This window comes from Triturus cristatus, chromosome 1_1, assembly GCF_964204655.1.
Source record: "Triturus cristatus chromosome 1_1, aTriCri1.1, whole genome shotgun sequence".
Taxonomy (NCBI): domain Eukaryota; kingdom Metazoa; phylum Chordata; class Amphibia; order Caudata; family Salamandridae; genus Triturus; species Triturus cristatus.
This window is the reverse complement of record NC_140579.1, coordinates 349,090,524-349,117,290: the sequence shown is the minus strand read 5'-3', so window position 1 is coordinate 349,117,290 and position 26,767 is coordinate 349,090,524.

Here is a 26,767-nt window from a genome sequence, read left to right as displayed (position 1 = left end):
TTCCTTCCATAGGAATCCATTGTGTGGTTTTCAGCAGAAAAGTTTCTAAGTGTGGAGTTTTGGAACTTACAAATATTCCTCTAAAATCAGCCGAACTACGAATTTCGATTTACTCACCTGTTATCAGGAGAGACCTCAGTGCTGAATCTTTAAGGCCAGTACTGATCCTGAAAAGTAATTGTAACCGTGCTTACCAGTAACTTGAATTTCCTTCCATAGGCTAACATTGACTGGTTTCACTTGGAAATTCTTCTCAGTGTGGAGGTTTGGATCTCTAAAATATTCCTCTAAAATCAGCCGAACCACGAATTCCGATTTACTCAAATGTTATCAGGAGAGACCTCAGTGCTGAATCTTTAAAGCCAGTACTGACGCTGAAAAGTAATTCGAAGCGTACTAACAAGTAACTTGTATTTCCTTCCATAGGAATCCATTGTGTGGTTTTCAGCAGAAAAATATCTAAGTGTGGAGTTTTGGAGCTTACAAATATTCCTCTAAAATCAGCCGAACTACGAATTCCGATTTACTCAAATGTTATCAGGAGAGACCTCAGTGCTGAATCTTTAAGGCCAGTACTGATCCTGAAAAGTAATTCTAACCGTACTTACCAGTAACTTGTATTTCCTTCCTTAGGCTTACATTGACTGGTTTCACTTGGAAATTCTTCTTAGTGTGGAGTTTTGGAACTTTAAAATATTCCTCTAAAATCAGCCAAACTACGAATTCTGATTTACTCAAATGTTATCAGGAGAGACCTCAGTGCTGCATCTTTTAGCCCAGCACTGACCCTGAAAAGTAATTCTAAGCATACTTACCAGTAACTTGTATTTCCTTCCATAGGAATCCATTGTGTGGTTTTCAGCAGAGAAGTTTCAAAGTGTGGAGATTTGGTACTTACAAATATTCCTCTAAAATAAGCCAAACCACGAATTCCGATTTACTCACCTGTTATCAGGAGAGATCCCAGAGCTGCTTCTTTTAGCCCAGCACTGACGCTGAAAAGTAATTCAAAGCATACTAACAAGTAACTTGTACTTCCTTCCATAGGAATCCATTGTGTGGTTTTCAGCAGAAAAGTATCTAAGTGTGGAGTTTTGGAGCTTACAAATATTCCTCTAAAATCAGCCGAAATACGAATTCCGATTTACTCAAATGTTATCAGGAGAGACCTCAGTGCTGAATCTTTAAGGCCAGTACTGATCCTGAAAAGTAATTCTAACCGTACTTACCAGTAACTTGTATTTCCTTCCTTAGGCTTACATTGACTGGTTTCACTTGGAAATTCTTCTTAGTGTGGAGTTTTGGAACTTTAAAATATTCCTCTAAAATCAGCCAAACTACGAATTCTGATTTACTCAAATGTTATCAGGAGAGACCTCAGTGCTGCATCTTTTAGCCCAGCACTGACCCTGAAAAGTAATTCTGAGCATACTTACCGGTAACTTGTATTTCCTTCCATAGGAATCCATTGTGTTGTTTTCAGCAGAGAAGTTTCGAAGTGTGGAGTTTTGGTACTTACAAATTTTCCTCTAAAATAAGCCAAACTACGAATTCCGATTTACTCACATGTTATCAGGAGAGAACTCAGTGCTGCATCTTTTAGCCCAGCACTGACCCTGAAAAGTAATTCTAAGCGTACTTACCAGTAACTTGTATTTACTTCCATAGGAATCCATTGTGTGGTTTTCAGCAGAGAAGTTTCTAAGTGTGGAGTTTTGGAACTTACAAATATTCCTCTAAAATCAGCCAAACTACGAATTCTGATTTACTTACCTGTTATCAAGAGAGAACACAGTGCTGCATCTTTTAGCCCAGCACTGACCCTGAAAAGTAATTCTGAGCGTACTTACCAGTAACTTGTATTTCTTTCCATAAGAATCCATTGTGTGGTTTTCAGCAGAAAAGTTTCTAAGTGTGGAGTGTTGGAACTTACAAATATTCCTCTAAAATCAGCCGAACAATGAATTCCGATTTACTCACCTGTTATCAGGAGAGACCTCAGTGCTGAATCTTTAAGGCCAGTACTGATCCTGAAAAGTAATTCTAACCGTACTTACCAGTAACTTGTATTTCCTTTCCTAGGGTAACATTGACTGGTTTCACTTGGAAATTCTTCTAAGTGTTGAGTTTTGGAACTTTGAAATATTCCTCTAAAATCAGCTGAACTACGAATTCCAATTTACTCACCTGTTATCAGGAGAGAACTCAGTGCTGCATCTTTTAGCCCAGCACTGACCCTGAAAAGTAATTCTAAGCGTACTTACCAATAACTTGTATTTCCTTCCATAGGAATCCATTGTTTGGTTTTCAGCAGAAAAGTATTAAAGTGTGGAGTTTTGGAACTTACAAATATTCCTCTAAAATCAGCCGAACTACGAATTCTGATTTACGCATCTGTTATCAGGAGAGATCCCAGTGCTACATCGTTTAGCCCAGCACTGACCCTGAAAAGTAATTCTAAGCATACTTACCAGTAACTTGTATTTCCTTCCATAGGAATCCATTGTGTGGTTTTCAGCAGAGAAGTTTCGAAGTGTGGAGTTTTGGAACTTACAAATATTCCTCTAAAATCTTACGAACTACGAATTCCGATTTACTCACCGGTTATCAGGAGAGAACTCAGTGCTGCATCTTTTAGCCCAGCACTGACCCTGAAAATTAATTCTAAGCGTACTTACCAGTAGCTTGTATTTCCTTCCATAGGGATCCATTGTGTGGTTTTCAGCAGAAAAGTTTCTAAGTGTGGAGTTTTGGAACTTACAAATATTCCTCGAAAATCAGCCTAACTATGAATTTCGATTTACTCACCTGTTATCAGGAGAGACCTCAGTGCTAAATCTTTAAGGCCAGTACTGATCCTGAAAAGTAATTGTAACCGTACTTACCCGTAACTTGAATTTCCTTCCATAGGCTAACATTGACTGGTTTCACTTGGAAATTCTTCTCAGTGTGGAGGTTTGGTACTCTAAAATATTCCTCTAAAATCAGCCGAACTACGAATTCCGATTTACTCAAATGTTATCAGGAGAGACCTCAGTGCTGAATCTTTAAGGCCAGTACTGACCCTGAAAATTCATTCTAAGCGTACTTACCAGTAGCTTGTATTTCCTTCCATAGGAATCCATTGTGTAGTTTTCAGCAGAAAAGTTTCTAAGTGTGGAGTTTTGGAACTTACAAATATTCCTCTAAAATCAGCCGAACTACGAATTTTGATTTACTCACCTGTTATCAGGAGAGACCTCAGTGCTGAATCTTTAAGGCCAGTACTGATCCTGAAAAGTAATTCTAAGCATACTTACCAGTAACTTGTATTTCCTTCCATAGGAATCCATTGTGTGGTTTTCAGCAGAGAAGTTTCAAAGTGTGGAGTTTTGGTACTTACAAATATTCCTCTAAAATAAGCCAAACTACGAATTCCGATTTACTCACCTGTTATCAGGAGAGATCCCAGAGCTGCATCTTTTAGCCCAGCACTGACGCTGAAAAGTAATTCAAAGTGTACTAACAAGTAACTTGTATTTCCTTCCTTAGAAATCCATTGTGTGGTTTTCAGCAGAAAAGTATCTAAGTGTGGAGTTTTGGAGCTTACAAATATTCCTCTAAAATCAGCCGAAATACGAATTCCGATTTACTCAAATGTTATCAGGAGAGACCTCAGTGCTGAATCTTTAAGGCCAGTACTGATCCTGAAAAGTAATTCTAACCGTACTTACCAGTAACTTGTATTTCCTTCCTTAGGCTTACATTGACTGGTTTCACTTGGAAATTCTTCTTAGTGTGGAGTTTTGGAACTTTAAAATATTCCTCTAAAATCAGCCAAACTACGAATTCTGATTTACTCAAATGTCATCAGGAGACAACTCAGTGCTGCATCTTTTAGCCCAGCACTGAACCTGAAAAGAAATTCCAAGCGTACTTACCAGTAACTTGTATTTCCTTCCTTAGGAATCCATTGTGTGGTTTTCAGCAAAAAAGTTTTGAAGTGTGGAGTTTTGGAACTAACAAATATTCCTCTAAAATCAGCTGAATTCCGAATTCCGGTTTACTCTCCTGTTATCAGGAGAGAACACAGTGCTGCATCTTTTAGCCCAGCACTGACCCTGAAAAGTAATTCTAGGAGTACTTACCAGTAGCTTGTATTTCCTTCCATAGGAATCCATTGTGTGGTTTTCAGCAGAAAAGTATGAAAGTGTGGAGTTTTGGAACTTTCAAATATTCCTCTAAAATCAGCCGAACTATGAATTCCGATTTGCTCATCTGTTATCAGGAGAGATCCCAGTGCTACATCTTTTATCCCAGCACTGACCCTGAAAATTAATTCTAAGCATACTTACCAATAACTTGTATTTCCTTCCATAGGAATCCATTGTGTGGTTTTCAGCAGAAAAGTTTTTAAGTGTGGGGTTTAGGAATTTACAAATATTCCTCTAAAATAAGCCAAACTACGAATTCTGATTTACTCACCTGTTATCAGGAGAGATCCCAGAGCTGCATCTTTTAGCCCAGCACTGACCCTGAAAAGTAATTCGAAGCGTACTTACAAGTAACTTGTATTTCCTTCCATAGGAATCCATTGTGTGGTTTTCAGCAGAAAAGTATCTAAGTGTGGAGTTTTGGAACTTACAAATATTCCTCTAAAATCAGCCGAACTACGATTTTCGATTTACTCAAATGTTATCAGGAGAGACCTCAGTGCTGAATCTTTAAGGCCAGTACTGATCCTGAAAAGTAATTCTAACCGTACTTACCAGTAACTTGTATTTTCTTCCATAGGCTTACATTGGCTAGTTTCACTTGGAAATTCTTCTTAGTGTGGAGTTTTGGAACTTTAAAATATTCCTCTAAAATCAGCCGAACGACAAATTCCGATTTACTCAAATGTTATCAGGAGAGACCTCAGTGCTGCATCTTTTGGCCCAGCACTGACCCTGAAAAGTAATTCTAAGCATACTTACCAGTAACTTGTATTTCCTTCCATAGGAATCCATTGTGTGGTTTTCAGCAGAGAAGTTTCAAAGTGTGGAGTTTTGGTACTTACAAATATTCCTCTAATATAAGCCAAACTACGAATTCCAATTTACTCACATGTCATCAGGAGACAACTCAGTGCTGCATCTTTTAGACCAGCACTGACCCTGAAAAGAAATTCTAAGCATACTTACCAGTAACTTGTATTTCTTTCCATAGGAATCCATTGTGTGGTTTTCAGCAGAAAAGTTTCTAAGTGTGGAGTGTTGGAACTTACAAATATTCCTCTAAAATCAGCCGAACAATGAATTCCGATTTACTCACCTGTTATCAGGAGAGACCTCAGTGCTGAATCTTTAAGGCCAGTACTGATCCTGAAAAGTAATTCTAACCGTACTTACCAGTAACTTGTATTTCCTTTCCTAGGGTAACATTGACTGGTTTCACTTGGAAATTCTTCTAAGTGTTGAGTTTTGGAACTTTGAAATATTCCTCTAATATCAGCTGAAAAACGAATTCCAATTTACTCACCTGTTATCAGGAGAGAACTCAGTGCTGCATCTTTTAGCCCAGCACTGACCCTGAAAAGTAATTCTAAGCGTACTTACCAATAACTTGTATTTCCTTCCATAGGAATCCATTGTTTGGTTTTCAGCCGAAAAGTATTAAAGTGTGGAGTTTTGGAACTTACAAATATTCCTCTAAAATCAGCCGAACTACGAATTCTGATTTACGCATCTGTTATCAGGAGAGATCCCAGTGCTACATCGTTTAGCCCAGCACTGACCCTGAAAAGTAATTCTAAGCATACTTACCAGTAACTTGGATTTCCTTCCATAGGAATCCATTGTGTGGTTTTCAGCAGAGAAGTTTCGAAGTGTGGAGTTTTGGAACTTACAAATATTCCTCTAAAATCTTACGAACTACGAATTCCGATTTACTCACGGGTTATCAGGAGAGAACTCAGTGCTGCATCTTTTAGCCCAGCACTGACCCTGAAAATTAATTCTAAGCGTACTTACCAGTAGCTTGTATTTCCTTCCATTGGGATCCATTGTGTGGTTTTCAGCAGAAAAGTTTCTAAGTGTGGAGTTTTGGAACTTACAAATATTCCTCGAAAATCAGCCTAACTATGAATTTCGATTTACTCACCTGTTATCAGGAGAGACCTCAGTGCTGAATCTTTAAGGCCTGTACTGATCCTGAAAAGTAATTGTAACCGTACTTACCCGTAACTTGAATTTCCTTCCATAGGCTAACATTGACTGGTTTCACTTGGAAATTCTTCTCAGTGTGGAGGTTTGGTACTCTAAAATATTCCTCTAAAATCAGCCGAACTACGAATTCCGATTTACTCAAATGTTATCAGGAGAGACCTCAGTGCTGAATCTTTAAGGCCAGTACTGACCCTGAAAATTCATTCTAAGCGTACTTACCTGTAGCTTGTATTTCCTTCCATAGGAATCCATTGTGTAGTTTTCAGCAGAAAAGTTTCTAAGTGTGGAGTTTTGGAACTTACAAATATTCCTCTAAAATCAGCCGAACTACGAATTTCGATTTACTCACCTGTTATCAGGAGAGACCTCAGTGCTGAATCTTTAAGGCCAGTACTGATCCTGAAAAGTAATTCTAAGCATACTTACCAGTAACTTGTATTTCCTTCCATAGGAATCCATTGTGTGGTTTTCAGCAGAGAAGTTTCAAAGTGTGGAGTTTTGGTACTTACAAATATTCCTCTAAAATAAGCCAAACTACGAATTCCGATTTACTCACCTGTTATCAGGAGAGATCCCAGAGCTGCATCTTTTAGCCCAGCACTGACGCTGAACAGTAATTCAAAGTGTACTAACAAGTAACTTGTATTTCCTTCCTTAGGAATCCATTGTGTGGTTTTCAGCAGAAAAGTATCTAAGTGTGGAGTTTTGGAGCTTACAAATATTCCTCTAAAATCAGCCGAAATACGAATTCCGATTTACTCAAATGTTATCAGGAGAGACCTCAGTGCTGAATCTTTAAGGCCAGTACTGATCCTGAAAAGTAATTCTAACCGTACTTACCAGTAACTTGTATTTCCTTCCTTAGGCTTACATTGACTGGTTTCACTTGGAAATTCTTCTTAGTGTGGAGTTTTGGAACTTTAAAATATTCCTCTAAAATCAGCCAAACTACGAATTCTGATTTACTCAAATGTTATCAGGAGAGACCTCAGTGCTGCATCTTTTAGCCCAGCACTGACCCTGAAAAGTAATTCTAAGCATACTTACCAGTAACTTGCATTTCCTTCCATAGGAATCCATTGTGTGGTTTTCAGCAGAGAAGTTTCGAAGTGTGGAGTTTTGGTACTTAAAAATATTGCTCTAAAATAAGCCAAACTACGAATTCCGATTTACTCACATGTCATCAGGAGACAACTCAGTGCTGCATCTTTTAGCCCAGCACTGACCCTGAAAAAGAAATTCTAAGCGTACTTACCAGTAACTTGTATTTCCTTCCTTAGGAATCCATTGTGTGGTTTTCAGCAAAAAAGTTTCGAAGTGTGGAGTTTTGGAACTAACAAATATTCCTCTAAAATCAGCTGAATTCCGAATTCCGGTTTACTCTCCTGTTATCAGGAGAGAACACAGTGCTGCATCTTTTAGCCCAGCACTGACCCTGAAAAGTAATTCTAGGAGTACTTACCAGTAGCTTGTATTTCCTTCCATAGGAATCCATTGTGTGGTTTTCAGCAGAAAAGTATGAAAGTGTGGAGTTTTGGAACTTACAAATATTCCTCTAAAATCAGCCGAACTATGAATTCCGATTTGCTCATCTGTTATCAGGAGAGATCCCAGTGCTACATCTTTTAGCCCAGCACTGACCCTGAAAATTAATTCTAAGCATACTTACCAATAACTTGTATTTCCTTCCATAGGAATCCATTGTGCGGTTTTCAGCAGAAAAGTTTTTAAGTGTGGGGTTTTGGAACTTACAAATATTCCTCTAAAATAAGCCAAACTACGAATTCCGATTTACTCACCTGTTATCAGGAGAGATCCCAGAGCTGCATCTTTTAGCCCAGCACTGACCCTGAAAAGTAATTCGAAGCGTACTTACGAGTAGCTTGTATTTCCTTCCATAGGAATCCATTGTGTGGTTTTCAGCAGAAAAGTTTCTAAGTGTGGAGTTTTGGAACTTACAAATATTCCTCTAAAATCAGCCGAACTATGAATTTCGATTTACTCACATGTTATCAGGAGAGACCTCAGTGCTGAATCTTTAAGGCCAGTACTGATCCTGAAAAGTAATTGTAACCGTACTTACCAGTAACTTGAATTTCCTTCCATAGGCTAACATTGATGGGTTTCACTTGGAAATTCTTCTCAGTGTGGAGGTTTGGAACTCTAAAATATTCCTCTAAAATCAGCCAAACTACGAATTCTGATTTACTCAAATGTTATCAGGAGAGACCTCAGTGCTGAATCTTTAAGGCCAGTACTGATCCTGAAAAGTAATTCTAACCGTACTTACCAGTAACTTGTATTTCCTTCCATAGGCTTACATTGACTGGTTTCACTTGGAAATTCTTCTAAGTGTGGAGTTTTGGAACTTTAAAATATTCCTCTAAAATAAGCCAATCTACGAATTCCGATTTACTCACATGTCATCAGGAGACAACTCAGTGCTTCATCTTTTAGCCCAGCACTGACCCTGAAAAGAAATTCTAAGCGTACTTACCAGTAACTTGTATTTCCTTCCTTAGGAATCCATTGTGTGGTTTTCAGCAGAAAAGTTTCGAAGTGTGGAGTTTTGGAACTAACAAATATTCCTCTAAAATCAGCTGAATTCTGAATTCAGATTTACTCTCCTGTTATCAGGAGAGAACTCAGTGCTGCATCTTTTAGCCCAGCACTGACCCCGAAAAGTAATTCTAAGCATACTTACCAGTAGCTTGTAATTCCTTCCATAGGAATCCATTGTGTGGTTTTCAGCAGAAAAGTTTCTAAGTGTGGAGTTTTGGAACTTACAAATATTCCTCTAAAATCAGCCGAACTACGAATTTCGATTTACTCACCTGTTATCAGGAGAGACCTCAGTGCTGAATCTTTAAGGCCAGTACTGATCCTGAAAAGTAATTGTAACCGTGCTTACCAGTAACTTGAATTTCCTTCCATAGGCTAACATTGACTGGTTTCACTTGGAAATTCTTCTCAGTGTGGAGGTTTGGATCTCTAAAATATTCCTCTAAAATCAGCCGAACCACGAATTCCGATTTACTCAAATGTTATCAGGAGAGACCTCAGTGCTGAATCTTTAAAGCCAGTACTGACGCTGAAAAGTAATTCGAAGCGTACTAACAAGTAACTTGTATTTCCTTCCATAGGAATCCATTGTGTGGTTTTCAGCAGAAAAGTTTCTAAGTGTGGAGTTTTGGAACTTACAAATATTCCTCTAAAATCAGCCGAACTACGAATTTTGATTTACTCACCTGTTATCAGGAGAGACCTCAGTGCTGAATCTTTAAGGCCAGTACTGATCCTGAAAAGTAATTCTAAGCATACTTACCAGTAACTTGTATTTCCTTCCTTAGGCTTACATTGACTGGTTTCACTTGGAAATTCTTCTTAGTGTGGAGTTTTGGAACATTAAAATATTCCTCTAAAATCAGCCAAACTACGAATTCTGATTTACTCAAATGTTATCAGGAGAGACCTCAGTGCTGCATCTTTTAGCCCAGCACTGACCCTGAAAAGTAATTCTAAGCATACTTACCAGTAACTTGTATTTCCTTCCATAGGAATCCATTGTGTGGTTTTCAGCAGAGAAGTTTCAAAGTGTGGAGATTTGGTACTTACAAATATTCCTCTAAAATAAGCCAAACCACGAATTCCGATTTACTCACCTGTTATCAGGAGAGATCCCAGAGCTGCTTCTTTTAGCCCAGCACTGACGCTGAAAAGTAATTCAAAGCATACTAACAAGTAACTTGTACTTCCTTCCATAGGAATCCATTGTGTGGTTTTCAGCAGAAAAGTATCTAAGTGTGGAGTTTTGGAACTTACAAATATTCCTCGAAAATCAGCCTAACTATGAATTTCGATTTACTCACCTGTTATCAGGAGAGACCTCAGTGCTAAATCTTTAAGGCCAGTACTGATCCTGAAAAGTAATTGTAACCGTACTTACCCGTAACTTGAATTTCCTTCCATAGGCTAACATTGACTGGTTTCACTTGGAAATTCTTCTCAGTGTGGAGGTTTGGTACTCTAAAATATTCCTCTAAAATCAGCCGAACTACGAATTCCGATTTACTCAAATGTTATCAGGAGAGACCTCAGTGCTGAATCTTTAAGGCCAGTACTGACCCTGAAAATTCATTCTAAGCGTACTTACCAGTAGCTTGTATTTCCTTCCATAGGAATCCATTGTGTAGTTTTCAGCAGAAAAGTTTCTAAGTGTGGAGTTTTGGAACTTACAAATATTCCTCTAAAATCAGCCGAACTACGAATTTTGATTTACTCACCTGTTATCAGGAGAGACCTCAGTGCTGAATCTTTAAGGCCAGTACTGATCCTGAAAAGTAATTCTAAGCATACTTACCAGTAACTTGTATTTCCTTCCATAGGAATCCATTGTGTGGTTTTCAGCAGAGAAGTTTCAAAGTGTGGAGTTTTGGTACTTACAAATATTCCTCTAAAATAAGCCAAACTACGAATTCCGATTTACTCACCTGTTATCAGGAGAGATCCCAGAGCTGCATCTTTTAGCCCAGCACTGACGCTGAAAAGTAATTCAAAGTGTACTAACAAGTAACTTGTATTTCCTTCCTTAGAAATCCATTGTGTGGTTTTCAGCAGAAAAGTATCTAAGTGTGGAGTTTTGGAGCTTACAAATATTCCTCTAAAATCAGCCGAAATACGAATTCCGATTTACTCAAATGTTATCAGGAGAGACCTCAGTGCTGAATCTTTAAGGCCAGTACTGATCCTGAAAAGTAATTCTAACCGTACTTACCAGTAACTTGTATTTCCTTCCTTAGGCTTACATTGACTGGTTTCACTTGGAAATTCTTCTTAGTGTGGAGTTTTGGAACTTTAAAATATTCCTCTAAAATCAGCCAAACTACGAATTCTGATTTACTCAAATGTCATCAGGAGACAACTCAGTGCTGCATCTTTTAGCCCAGCACTGACCCTGAAAAGAAATTCCAAGCGTACTTACCAGTAACTTGTATTTCCTTCCTTAGGAATCCATTGTGTGGTTTTCAGCAAAAAAGTTTTGAAGTGTGGAGTTTTGGAACTAACAAATATTCCTCTAAAATCAGCTGAATTCCGAATTCCGGTTTACTCTCCTGTTATCAGGAGAGAACACTGTGCTGCATCTTTTAGCCCAGCACTGACCCTGAAAAGTAATTCTAGGAGTACTTACCAGTAGCTTGTATTTCCTTCCATAGGAATCCATTGTGTGGTTTTCAGCAGAAAAGTATGAAAGTGTGGAGTTTTGGAACTTACAAATATTCCTCTAAAATCAGCCGAACTATGAATTCCGATTTGCTCATCTGTTATCAGGAGAGATCCCAGTGCTACATCTTTTATCCCAGCACTGACCCTGAAAATTAATTCTAAGCATACTTACCAATAACTTGTATTTCCTTCCATAGGAATCCATTGTGTGGTTTTCAGCAGAAAAGTTTTTAAGTGTGGGGTTTAGGAATTTACAAATATTCCTCTAAAATAAGCCAAACTACGAATTCTGATTTACTCACCTGTTATCAGGAGAGATCCCAGAGCTGCATCTTTTAGCCCAGCACTGACCCTGAAAAGTAATTCGAAGCGTACTTACAAGTAACTTGTATTTCCTTCCATAGGAATCCATTGTGTGGTTTTCAGCAGAAAAGTATCTAAGTGTGGAGTTTTGGAACTTACAAATATTCCTCTAAAATCAGCCGAACTACGATTTTCGATTTACTCAAATGTTATCAGGAGAGACCTCAGTGCTGAATCTTTAAGGCCAGTACTGATCCTGAAAAGTAATTCTAACCGTACTTACCAGTAACTTGTATTTTCTTCCATAGGCTTACATTGGCTAGTTTCACTTGGAAATTCTTCTTAGTGTGGAGTTTTGGAACTTTAAAATATTCCTCTAAAATCAGCCGAACGACAAATTCCGATTTACTCAAATGTTATCAGGAGAGACCTCAGTGCTGCATCTTTTGGCCCAGCACTGACCCTGAAAAGTAATTCTAAGCATACTTACCAGTAACTTGTATTTCCTTCCATAGGAATCCATTGTGTGGTTTTCAGCAGAGAAGTTTCAAAGTGTGGAGTTTTGGTACTTACAAATATTCCTCTAATATAAGCCAAACTACGAATTCCAATTTACTCACATGTCATCAGGAGACAACTCAGTGCTGCATCTTTTAGACCAGCACTGACCCTGAAAAGAAATTCTAAGCATACTTACCAGTAACTTGTATTTCTTTCCATAGGAATCCATTGTGTGGTTTTCAGCAGAAAAGTTTCTAAGTGTGGAGTGTTGGAACTTACAAATATTCCTCTAAAATCAGCCGAACAATGAATTCCGATTTACTCACCTGTTATCAGGAGAGACCTCAGTGCTGAATCTTTAAGGCCAGTACTGATCCTGAAAAGTAATTCTAACCGTACTTACCAGTAACTTGTATTTCCTTTCCTAGGGTAACATTGACTGGTTTCACTTGGAAATTCTTCTAAGTGTTGAGTTTTGGAACTTTGAAATATTCCTCTAATATCAGCTGAAAAACGAATTCCAATTTACTCACCTGTTATCAGGAGAGAACTCAGTGCTGCATCTTTTAGCCCAGCACTGACCCTGAAAAGTAATTCTAAGCGTACTTACCAATAACTTGTATTTCCTTCCATAGGAATCCATTGTTTGGTTTTCAGCCGAAAAGTATTAAAGTGTGGAGTTTTGGAACTTACAAATATTCCTCTAAAATCAGCCGAACTACGAATTCTGATTTACGCATCTGTTATCAGGAGAGATCCCAGTGCTACATCGTTTAGCCCAGCACTGACCCTGAAAAGTAATTCTAAGCATACTTACCAGTAACTTGGATTTCCTTCCATAGGAATCCATTGTGTGGTTTTCAGCAGAGAAGTTTCGAAGTGTGGAGTTTTGGAACTTACAAATATTCCTCTAAAATCTTACGAACTACGAATTCCGATTTACTCACGGGTTATCAGGAGAGAACTCAGTGCTGCATCTTTTAGCCCAGCACTGACCCTGAAAATTAATTCTAAGCGTACTTACCAGTAGCTTGTATTTCCTTCCATTGGGATCCATTGTGTGGTTTTCAGCAGAAAAGTTTCTAAGTGTGGAGTTTTGGAACTTACAAATATTCCTCGAAAATCAGCCTAACTATGAATTTCGATTTACTCACCTGTTATCAGGAGAGACCTCAGTGCTGAATCTTTAAGGCCTGTACTGATCCTGAAAAGTAATTGTAACCGTACTTACCCGTAACTTGAATTTCCTTCCATAGGCTAACATTGACTGGTTTCACTTGGAAATTCTTCTCAGTGTGGAGGTTTGGTACTCTAAAATATTCCTCTAAAATCAGCCGAACTACGAATTCCGATTTACTCAAATGTTATCAGGAGAGACCTCAGTGCTGAATCTTTAAGGCCAGTACTGACCCTGAAAATTCATTCTAAGCGTACTTACCTGTAGCTTGTATTTCCTTCCATAGGAATCCATTGTGTAGTTTTCAGCAGAAAAGTTTCTAAGTGTGGAGTTTTGGAACTTACAAATATTCCTCTAAAATCAGCCGAACTACGAATTTCGATTTACTCACCTGTTATCAGGAGAGACCTCAGTGCTGAATCTTTAAGGCCAGTACTGATCCTGAAAAGTAATTCTAAGCATACTTACCAGTAACTTGTATTTCCTTCCATAGGAATCCATTGTGTGGTTTTCAGCAGAGAAGTTTCAAAGTGTGGAGTTTTGGTACTTACAAATATTCCTCTAAAATAAGCCAAACTACGAATTCCGATTTACTCACCTGTTATCAGGAGAGATCCCAGAGCTGCATCTTTTAGCCCAGCACTGACGCTGAACAGTAATTCAAAGTGTACTAACAAGTAACTTGTATTTCCTTCCTTAGGAATCCATTGTGTGGTTTTCAGCAGAAAAGTATCTAAGTGTGGAGTTTTGGAGCTTACAAATATTCCTCTAAAATCAGCCGAAATACGAATTCCGATTTACTCAAATGTTATCAGGAGAGACCTCAGTGCTGAATCTTTAAGGCCAGTACTGATCCTGAAAAGTAATTCTAACCGTACTTACCAGTAACTTGTATTTCCTTCCTTAGGCTTACATTGACTGGTTTCACTTGGAAATTCTTCTTAGTGTGGAGTTTTGGAACTTTAAAATATTCCTCTAAAATCAGCCAAACTACGAATTCTGATTTACTCAAATGTTATCAGGAGAGACCTCAGTGCTGCATCTTTTAGCCCAGCACTGACCCTGAAAAGTAATTCTAAGCATACTTACCAGTAACTTGCATTTCCTTCCATAGGAATCCATTGTGTGGTTTTCAGCAGAGAAGTTTCGAAGTGTGGAGTTTTGGTACTTAAAAATATTGCTCTAAAATAAGCCAAACTACGAATTCCGATTTACTCACATGTCATCAGGAGACAACTCAGTGCTGCATCTTTTAGCCCAGCACTGACCCTGAAAAAGAAATTCTAAGCGTACTTACCAGTAACTTGTATTTCCTTCCTTAGGAATCCATTGTGTGGTTTTCAGCAAAAAAGTTTCGAAGTGTGGAGTTTTGGAACTAACAAATATTCCTCTAAAATCAGCTGAATTCCGAATTCCGGTTTACTCTCCTGTTATCAGGAGAGAACACAGTGCTGCATCTTTTAGCCCAGCACTGACCCTGAAAAGTAATTCTAGGAGTACTTACCAGTAGCTTGTATTTCCTTCCATAGGAATCCATTGTGTGGTTTTCAGCAGAAAAGTATGAAAGTGTGGAGTTTTGGAACTTACAAATATTCCTCTAAAATCAGCCGAACTATGAATTCCGATTTGCTCATCTGTTATCAGGAGAGATCCCAGTGCTACATCTTTTAGCCCAGCACTGACCCTGAAAATTAATTCTAAGCATACTTACCAATAACTTGTATTTCCTTCCATAGGAATCCATTGTGCGGTTTTCAGCAGAAAAGTTTTTAAGTGTGGGGTTTTGGAACTTACAAATATTCCTCTAAAATAAGCCAATCTACGAATTCCGATTTACTCACCTGTTATCAGGAGAGATCCCAGAGCTGCATCTTTTAGCCCAGCACTGACCCTGAAAAGTAATTCGAAGCGTACTTACGAGTAGCTTGTATTTCCTTCCATAGGAATCCATTGTGTGGTTTTCAGCAGAAAAGTTTCTAAGTGTGGAGTTTTGGAACTTACAAATATTCCTCTAAAATCAGCCGAACTATGAATTTCGATTTACTCACATGTTATCAGGAGAGACCTCAGTGCTGAATCTTTAAGGCCAGTACTGATCCTGAAAAGTAATTGTAACCGTACTTACCAGTAACTTGAATTTCCTTCCATAGGCTAACATTGATGGGTTTCACTTGGAAATTCTTCTCAGTGTGGAGGTTTGGAACTCTAAAATATTCCTCTAAAATCAGCCAAACTACGAATTCTGATTTACTCAAATGTTATCAGGAGAGACCTCAGTGCTGAATCTTTAAGGCCAGTACTGATCCTGAAAAGTAATTCTAACCGTACTTACCAGTAACTTGTATTTCCTTCCATAGGCTTACATTGACTGGTTTCACTTGGAAATTCTTCTAAGTGTGGAGTTTTGGAACTTTAAAATATTCCTCTAAAATAAGCCAATCTACGAATTCCGATTTACTCACATGTCATCAGGAGACAACTCAGTGCTTCATCTTTTAGCCCAGCACTGACCCTGAAAAGAAATTCTAAGCGTACTTACCAGTAACTTGTATTTCCTTCCTTAGGAATCCATTGTGTGGTTTTCAGCAGAAAAGTTTCGAAGTGTGGAGTTTTGGAACTAACAAATATTCCTCTAAAATCAGCTGAATTCTGAATTCAGATTTACTCTCCTGTTATCAGGAGAGAACTCAGTGCTGCATCTTTTAGCCCAGCACTGACCCCGAAAAGTAATTCTAAGCATACTTACCAGTAGCTTGTAATTCCTTCCATAGGAATCCATTGTGTGGTTTTCAGCAGAAAAGTTTCTAAGTGTGGAGTTTTGGAACTTACAAATATTCCTCTAAAATCAGCCGAACTACGAATTTCGATTTACTCACCTGTTATCAGGAGAGACCTCAGTGCTGAATCTTTAAGGCCAGTACTGATCCTGAAAAGTAATTGTAACCGTGCTTACCAGTAACTTGAATTTCCTTCCATAGGCTAACATTGACTGGTTTCACTTGGAAATTCTTCTCAGTGTGGAGGTTTGGATCTCTAAAATATTCCTCTAAAATCAGCCGAACCACGAATTCCGATTTACTCAAATGTTATCAGGAGAGACCTCAGTGCTGAATCTTTAAAGCCAGTACTGACGCTGAAAAGTAATTCGAAGCGTACTAACAAGTAACTTGTATTTCCTTCCATAGGAATCCATTGTGTGGTTTTCAGCAGAAAAGTTTCTAAGTGTGGAGTTTTGGAACTTACAAATATTCCTCTAAAATCAGCCGAACTACGAATTTTGATTTACTCACCTGTTATCAGGAGAGACCTCAGTGCTGAATCTTTAAGGCCAGTACTGATCCTGAAAAGTAATTCTAAGCATACTTACCAGTAACTTGTATTTCCTTCCTTAGGCTTACATTGACTGGTTTCACTTGGAAATTCTTCTTAGTGTGGAGTTTTGGAACTTTAAAATATTCCTCTAAAATCAGCCAAACTACGAATTCTGATTTACTCAAATGTTATCAGGAGAGACCTCAGTGCTGCATCTTTTAGCCCAGCACTGACCCTGAAAAGTAATTCTAAGCATACTTACCAGTAACTTGTATTTCCTTCCATAGGAATCCATTGTGTGGTTTTCAGCAGAGAAGTTTCAAAGTGTGGAGATTTGGTACTTACAAATATTCCTCTAAAATAAGCCAAACCACGAATTCCGATTTACTCACCTGTTATCAGGAGAGATCCCAGAGCTGCTTCTTTTAGCCCAGCACTGACGCTGAAAAGTAATTCAAAGCATACTAACAAGTAACTTGTACTTCCTTCCATAGGAATCCATTGTGTGGTTTTCAGCAGAAAAGTATCTAAGTGTGGAGTTTTGGAGCTTACAAATATTCCTCTAAAATCAGCCGAAATACGAATTCCGATTTACTCAAATGTTATCAGGAGAGACCTCAGTGCTGAATCTTTAAGGCCAGTACTGATCCTGAAAAGTAATTCTAACCGTACTTACCAGTAACTTGTATTTCCTTCCTTAGGCTTACATTGACTGGTTTCACTTGGAAATTCTTCTTAGTGTGGAGTTTTGGAACTTTAAAATATTCCTCTAAAATCAGCCAAACTACGAATTCTGATTTACTCAAATGTTATCAGGAGAGACCTCAGTGCTGCATCTTTTAGCCCAGCACTGACCCTGAAAAGTAATTCTGAGCATACTTACCGGTAACTTGTATTTCCTTCCATAGGAATCCATTGTGTTGTTTTCAGCAGAGAAGTTTCGAAGTGTGGAGTTTTGGTACTTACAAATTTTCCTCTAAAATAAGCCAAACTACGAATTCCGATTTACTCACATGTTATCAGGAGAGAACTCAGTGCTGCATCTTTTAGCCCAGCACTGACCCTGAAAAGTAATTCTAAGCGTACTTACCAGTAACTTGTATTTACTTCCATAGGAATCCATTGTGTGGTTTTCAGCAGAGAAGTTTCTAAGTGTGGAGTTTTGGAACTTACAAATATTCCTCTAAAATCAGCCAAACTACGAATTCTGATTTACTTACCTGTTATCAAGAGAGAACACAGTGCTGCATCTTTTAGCCCAGCACTGACCCTGAAAAGTAATTCTGAGCGTACTTACCAGTAACTTGTATTTCTTTCCATAAGAATCCATTGTGTGGTTTTCAGCAGAAAAGTTTCTAAGTGTGGAGTGTTGGAACTTACAAATATTCCTCTAAAATCAGCCGAACAATGAATTCCGATTTACTCACCTGTTATCAGGAGAGACCTCAGTGCTGAATCTTTAAGGCCAGTACTGATCCTGAAAAGTAATTCTAACCGTACTTACCAGTAACTTGTATTTCCTTTCCTAGGGTAACATTGACTGGTTTCACTTGGAAATTCTTCTAAGTGTTGAGTTTTGGAACTTTGAAATATTCCTCTAAAATCAGCTGAACTACGAATTCCAATTTACTCACCTGTTATCAGGAGAGAACTCAGTGCTGCAGCTTTTAGACCAGCACTGACCCTGAAAAGTAATTCTAAGCGTACTTACCAATAACTTGTATTTCCTTCCATAGGAATCCATTGTTTGGTTTTCAGCAGAAAAGTATTAAAGTGTGGAGTTTTGGAACTTACAAATATTCCTCTAAAATCAGCCGAACTACGAATTCTGATTTACGCATCTGTTATCAGGAGAGATCCCAGTGCTACATCGTTTAGCCCAGCACTGACCCTGAAAAGTAATTCTAAGCATACTTACCAGTAACTTGTATTTCCTTCCATAGGAATCCATTGTGTGGTTTTCAGCAGAGAAGTTTCGAAGTGTGGAGTTTTGGAACTTACAAATATTCCTCGAAAATCAGCCTAACTATGAATTTCGATTTACTCACCTGTTATCAGGAGAGACCTCAGTGCTAAATCTTTAAGGCCAGTACTGATCCTGAAAAGTAATTGTAACCGTACTTACCCGTAACTTGAATTTCCTTCCATAGGCTAACATTGACTGGTTTCACTTGGAAATTCTTCTCAGTGTGGAGGTTTGGTACTCTAAAATATTCCTCTAAAATCAGCCGAACTACGAATTCCGATTTACTCAAATGTTATCAGGAGAGACCTCAGTGCTGAATCTTTAAGGCCAGTACTGACCCTGAAAATTCATTCTAAGCGTACTTACCAGTAGCTTGTATTTCCTTCCATAGGAATCCATTGTGTAGTTTTCAGCAGAAAAGTTTCTAAGTGTGGAGTTTTGGAACTTACAAATATTCCTCTAAAATCAGCCGAACTACGAATTTTGATTTACTCACCTGTTATCAGGAGAGACCTCAGTGCTGAATCTTTAAGGCCAGTACTGATCCTGAAAAGTAATTCTAAGCATACTTACCAGTAACTTGTATTTCCTTCCATAGGAATCCATTGTGTGGTTTTCAGCAGAGAAGTTTCAAAGTGTGGAGTTTTGGTACTTACAAATATTCCTCTAAAATAAGCCAAACTACGAATTCCGATTTACTCACCTGTTATCAGGAGAGATCCCAGAGCTGCATCTTTTAGCCCAGCACTGACGCTGAAAAGTAATTCAAAGTGTACTAACAAGTAACTTGTATTTCCTTCCTTAGAAATCCATTGTGTGGTTTTCAGCAGAAAAGTATCTAAGTGTGGAGTTTTGGAGCTTACAAATATTCCTCTAAAATCAGCCGAAATACGAATTCCGATTTACTCAAATGTTATCAGGAGAGACCTCAGTGCTGAATCTTTAAGGCCAGTACTGATCCTGAAAAGTAATTCTAACCGTACTTACCAGTAACTTGTATTTCCTTCCTTAGGCTTACATTGACTGGTTTCACTTGGAAATTCTTCTTAGTGTGGAGTTTTGGAACTTTAAAATATTCCTCTAAAATCAGCCAAACTACGAATTCTGATTTACTCAAATGTCATCAGGAGACAACTCAGTGCTGCATCTTTTAGCCCAGCACTGACCCTGAAAAGAAATTCCAAGCGTACTTACCAGTAACTTGTATTTCCTTCCTTAGGAATCCATTGTGTGGTTTTCAGCAAAAAAGTTTTGAAGTGTGGAGTTTTGGAACTAACAAATATTCCTCTAAAATCAGCTGAATTCCGAATTCCGGTTTACTCTCCTGTTATCAGGAGAGAACACAGTGCTGCATCTTTTAGCCCAGCACTGACCCTGAAAAGTAATTCTAGGAGTACTTACCAGTAGCTTGTATTTCCTTCCATAGGAATCCATTGTGTGGTTTTCAGCAGAAAAGTATGAAAGTGTGGAGTTTTGGAACTTACAAATATTCCTCTAAAATCAGCCGAACTATGAATTCCGATTTGCTCATCTGTTATCAGGAGAGATCCCAGTGCTACATCTTTTATCCCAGCACTGACCCTGAAAATTAATTCTAAGCATACTTACCAATAACTTGTATTTCCTTCCATAGGAATCCATTGTGTGGTTTTCAGCAGAAAAGTTTTTAAGTGTGGGGTTTAGGAATTTACAAATATTCCTCTAAAATAAGCCAAACTACGAATTCTGATTTACTCACCTGTTATCAGGAGAGATCCCAGAGCTGCATCTTTTAGCCCAGCACTGACCCTGAAAAGTAATTCGAAGCGTACTTACAAGTAACTTGTATTTCCTTCCATAGGAATCCATTGTGTGGTTTTCAGCAGAAAAGTATCTAAGTGTGGAGTTTTGGAACTTACAAATATTCCTCTAAAATCAGCCGAACTACGATTTTCGATTTACTCAAATGTTATCAGGAGAGACCTCAGTGCTGAATCTTTAAGGCCAGTACTGATCCTGAAAAGTAATTCTAACCGTACTTACCAGTAACTTGTATTTTCTTCCATAGGCTTACATTGGCTAGTTTCACTTGGAAATTCTTCTTAGTGTGGAGTTTTGGAACTTTAAAATATTCCTCTAAAATCAGCCGAACTACAAATTCCGATTTACTCAAATGTTATCAGGAGAGACCTCAGTGCTGCATCTTTTGGCCCAGCACTGACCCTGAAAAGTAATTCTAAGCATACTTACCAGTAACTTGTATTTCCTTCCATAGGAATCCATTGTGTGGTTTTCAGCAGAGAAGTTTCAAAGTGTGGAGTTTTGGTACTTACAAATATTCCTCTAATATAAGCCAAACTACGAATTCCAATTTACTCACATGTCATCAGGAGACAACTCAGTGCTGCATCTTTTAGACCAGCACTGACCCTGAAAAGAAATTCTAAGCATACTTACCAGTAACTTGTATTTCTTTCCATAGGAATCCATTGTGTGGTTTTCAGCAGAAAAGTTTCTAAGTGTGGAGTGTTGGAACTTACAAATATTCCTCTAAAATCAGCCGAACAATGAATTCCGATTTACTCACCTGTTATCAGGAGAGACCTCAGTGCTGAATCTTTAAGGCCAGTACTGATCCTGAAAAGTAATTCTAACCGTACTTACCAGTAACTTGTATTTCCTTTCCTAGGGTAACATTGACTGGTTTCACTTGGAAATTCTTCTAAGTGTTGAGTTTTGGAACTTTGAAATATTCCTCTAATATCAGCTGAACAACGAATTCCAATTTACTCACCTGTTATCAGGAGAGAACTCAGTGCTGCATCTTTTAGCCCAGCACTGACCCTGAAAAGTAATTCTAAGCGTACTTACCAATAACTTGTATTTCCTTCCATAGGAATCCATTGTTTGGTTTTCAGCCGAAAAGTATTAAAGTGTGGAGTTTTGGAACTTACAAATATTCCTCTAAAATCAGCCGAACTACGAATTCTGATTTACGCATCTGTTATCAGGAGAGATCCCAGTGCTACATCGTTTAGCCCAGCACTGACCCTGAAAAGTAATTCTAAGCATACTTACCAGTAACTTGGATTTCCTTCCATAGGAATCCATTGTGTGGTTTTCAGCAGAGAAGTTTCGAAGTGTGGAGTTTTGGAACTTACAAATATTCCTCTAAAATCTTACGAACTACGAATTCCGATTTACTCACGGGTTATCAGGAGAGAACTCAGTGCTGCATCTTTTAGCCCAGCACTGACCCTGAAAATTAATTCTAAGCGTACTTACCAGTAGCTTGTATTTCCTTCCATAGGGATCCATTGTGTGGTTTTCAGCAGAAAAGTTTCTAAGTGTGGAGTTTTGGAACTTACAAATATTCCTCGAAAATCAGCCTAACTATGAATTTCGATTTACTCACCTGTTATCAGGAGAGACCTCAGTGCTGAATCTTTAAGGCCTGTACTGATCCTGAAAAGTAATTGTAACCGTACTTACCCGTAACTTGAATTTCCTTCCATAGGCTAACATTGACTGGTTTCACTTGGAAATTCTTCTCAGTGTGGAGGTTTGGTACTCTAAAATATTCCTCTAAAATCAGCCGAACTACGAATTCCGATTTACTCAAATGTTATCAGGAGAGACCTCAGTGCTGAATCTTTAAGGCCAGTCCTGTGCCTGAAAATTCATTCTAAGCGTACTTACCAGTAGCTTGTATTTCCTTCCATAGGAATCCATTGTGTAGTTTTCAGCAGAAAAGTTTCTAAGTGTGGAGTTTTGGAACTTACAAATATTCCTCTAAAATCAGCCGAAATACGAATTTCGATTTACTCACCTGTTATCAGGAGAGACCTCAGTGCTGAATCTTTAAGGCCAGTACTGATCCTGAAAAGTAATTCTAAGCATACTTACCAGTAACTTGTATTTCCTTCCATAGGAATCCATTGTGTGGTTTTCAGCAGAGAAGTTTCAAAGTGTGGAGTTTTGGTACTTACTAATATTCCTCTAAAATAAGCCAAACTACGAATTCCGATTTACTCACCTGTTATCAGGAGAGATCCCAGAGCTGCATCTTTTAGCCCAGCACTGACGCTGAAAAGTAATTCAAAGTGTACTAACAAGTAACTTGTATTTCCTTCCTTAGGAATCCATTGTGTGGTTTTCAGCAGAAAAGTATCTAAGTGTGGAGTTTTGGAGCTTACAAATATTCCTCTAAAATCAGCCGAAATACGAATTCCGATTTACTCAAATGTTATCAGGAGAGACCTCAGTGCTGAATCTTTAAGGCCAGTACTGATCCTGAAAAGTAATTCTAACCGTACTTACCAGTAACTTGTATTTCCTTCCTTAGGCTTACATTGACTGGTTTCACTTGGAAATTCTTCTTAGTGTGGAGTTTTGGAACTTTAAAATATTCCTCTAAAATCAGCCAAACTACGAATTCTGATTTACTCAAATGTTATCAGGAGAGACCTCAGTGCTGCATCTTTTAGCCCAGCACTGACCCTGAAAAGTAATTCTAAGCATACTTACCAGTAACTTGCATTTCCTTCCATAGGAATCCATTGTGTGGTTTTCAGCAGAGAAGTTTCGAAGTGTGGAGTTTTGGTACTTACAAATATTGCTCTAAAATAAGCCAAACTACGAATTCCGATTTACTCACATGTCATCAGGAGACAACTCAGTGCTGCATCTTTTAGCCCAGCACTGACCCTGAAAAAGAAATTCTAAGCGTACTTACCAGTAACTTGTATTTCCTTCCTTAGGAATCCATTGTGTGGTTTTCAGCAAAAAAGTTTCGAAGTGTGGAGTTTTGGAACTAACAAATATTCCTCTAAAATCAGCTGAATTCCGAATTCCGGTTTACTCTCCTGTTATCAGGAGAGAACACAGTGCTGCATCTTTTAGCCCAGCACTGACCCTGAAAAGTAATTCTAGGAGTACTTACCAGTAGCTTGTATTTCCTTCCATAGGAATCCATTGTGTGGTTTTCAGCAGAAAAGTATGAAAGTGTGGAGTTTTGGAACTTACAAATATTCCTCTAAAATCAGCCGAACTATGAATTCCGATTTGCTCATCTGTTATCAGGAGAGATCCCAGTGCTACATCTTTTAGCCCAGCACTGACCCTGAAAATTAATTCTAAGCATACTTACCAATAACTTGTATTTCCTTCCATAGGAATCCATTGTGCGGTTTTCAGCAGAAAAGTTTTTAAGTGTGGGGTTTTGGAACTTACAAATATTCCTCTAAAATAAGCCAAACTACGAATTCCGATTTACTCACCTGTTATCAGGAGAGATCCCAGAGCTGCATCTTTTAGCCCAGCACTGACCCTGAAAAGTAATTCGAAGCGTACTTACAAGTAGCTTGTATTTCCTTCCATAGGAATCCATTGTGTGGTTTTCAGCAGAAAAGTTTCTGAGTGTGGAGTTTTGGAACTTACAAATATTCCTCTAAAATCAGCCGAACTATGAATTTCGATTTACTCACATGTTATCAGGAGAGACCTCAGTGCTGAATCTTTAAGGCCAGTACTGATCCTGAAAAGTAATTGTAACCGTACTTACCAGTAACTTGAATTTCCTTCCATAGGCTAACATTGATGGGTTTCACTTGGAAATTCTTCTCAGTGTGGAGGTTTGGAACTCTAAAATATTCCTCTAAAATCAGCCAAACTACGAATTCTGATTTACTCAAATGTTATCAGGAGAGACCTCAGTGCTGAATCTTTAAGGCCAGTACTGATCCTGAAAAGTAATTCTAACCGTACTTACCAGTAACTTGTATTTCCTTCCATAGGCTTACATTGACTGGTTTCACTTGGAAATTCTTCTAAGTGTGGAGTTTTGGAACTTTAAAATATTCCTCTAAAATAAGCCAATCTACGAATTCCGATTTACTCACATGTCATCAGGAGACAACTCAGTGCTGCATCTTTTAGCCCAGCACTGACCCTGAAAAGAAATTCTAAGCGTACTTACCAGTAACTTGTATTTCCTTCCTTAGGAATCCATTGTGTGGTTTTCAGCAGAAAAGTTTCGAAGTGTGGAGTTTTGGAACTAACAAATATTCCTCTAAAATCAGCTGAATTCTGAATTCAGATTTACTCTCCTGTTATCAGGAGAGAACTCAGTGCTGCATCTTTTAGCCCAGCACTGACCCCGAAAAGTAATTCTAAGCATACTTACCAGTAACTTGCATTTCCTTCCATAGGAATCCATTGTGTGGTTTTCAGCAGAGAAGTTTCGAAGTGTGGAGTATTGGTACTTACAAATATTGCTCTAAAATAAGCCAAACTACGAATTCCGATTTACTCACATGTCATCAGGAGACAACTCAGTGCTGCATCTTTTAGCCCAGCACTGACCCTGAAAAGAAATTCTAAGCGTACTTACCAGTAACTTGTATTTCTTTCCATAGGAATCCATTGTGTGGTTTTCAGCAGAAAAGTTTCTAAGTGTGGAGTTTTGGAACTTACAAATATTCCTCTAAAATCAGCCGAACTACGAATTTCGATTTACTCACCTGTTATCAGGAGAGACCTCAGTGCTGAATCTTTAAGGCCAGTACTGATCCTGAAAAGTAATTGTAACCGTGCTTACCAGTAACTTGAATTTCCTTCCATAGGCTAACATTGACTGGTTTCACTTGGAAATTCTTCTCAGTGTGGAGGTTTGGAACTCTAAAATATTCCTTTAAAATCAGCCGAACTACAAATTCCGATTTACTCAAATGTTATCAGGAGAGACCTCAGTGCTGAATCTTTAAGGCCAGTACTGACCCTGAAAAGTAATTCTAAGCGTACTTACCAGTAGCTTGTATTTCCTTCAATAGGAATCCATTGTGTGGTTTTCAGCAGAAAAGTATGAAAGTGTGGAGTTTTGGAACTTACAAATATTCCTCTAAAATCAGCCGAACTACGAATTCCAATTTACTCATCTGTTATCAGGAGAGATCCCAGTGCTACATCTTTTAGCCCTGCACTGACCTGGAAAAGTAATTCTAAGCATACTTACCAGTAACTTGTATTTCCTTCCATAGGAATCCATTGTGTGGTTTTCAGCAGAGAAGTTACGAAGTGTGGAGTTTTGGAACTTACAAATATTCCTCTAAAATCAGACGAACTACGAATTCCGATTTACTCACCTGTTATCAGGAGAGAACTCAGTGCTGCATCTTTTAGCCCAGCACTGACCCTGAAAAGTAATTCTAAGCGTACTTACCAATAACTTGTATTTCCTTCCATAGGAATCCATTGTATGGTTTTCAGCAGAGAAGTTTCTAAGTGTGGAGTTTTGGAACTTACAAATATTCCTCTAAAATCAGTCGAACTACGAATTCCGATTTACTCATCTGTTATCAGGAGAGATCCCAGTGCTACATCTTTTAGCCCAGCACTGACCCTGAAAAGTAATTCTAAGCACACTTACCAGTAACTTGTATTTCCTTCCATAGGAATCCATTGTGTGGTTTTCAGCAGAGAAGTTACGAAGTGTGGAGTGTTGGAACTTACAAATATTCCTCTAAAATCAGACGAACTACGAATTCCGATTTACTCACATGTTATCAGGAGAGAACTCAGTGCTGCATCTTTCAGCCCAGCACTGACCCTGAAAATTAATTCTAAGCTTACTTACCAGTAGCTTGTAATTCCTTCCATAGGAATCCATTGTGTGGTTTTCAGCAGAAAAGTTTCTAAGTGTGGAGTTTTGGAACTTACAAATATTCCTCTAAAATCAGCCGAACTTTGAATTTCGATTTACTCACCTGTTATCAGGAGAGACCTCAGTGCTGAATCTTTAAGGCCAGTACTGATCCTGAAAAGTAATTTTAACCGTACTTACCAGTAACTTGAATTTCCTTCCATAGGCTAACATTGACTGGTTTCACTTGGAAATTCTTCTCAGTGTGGAGGTTTGGAACTCTAAAATATTCCTCTAAAATCAGCCATACTACGAATTCCGATTTACTCAAATGTTATCAGGAGAGACCTCAGTGCTGAATCTTTAAGGCCAGTACTGATCCTGAAAAGTAATTCTAACCATACTTACCAGTAACTTGTATTTCCTTCCATAGACTTACATTGACTGGTTTCACTTGGAAATTCTTCTAAGTGTGGAGTTTT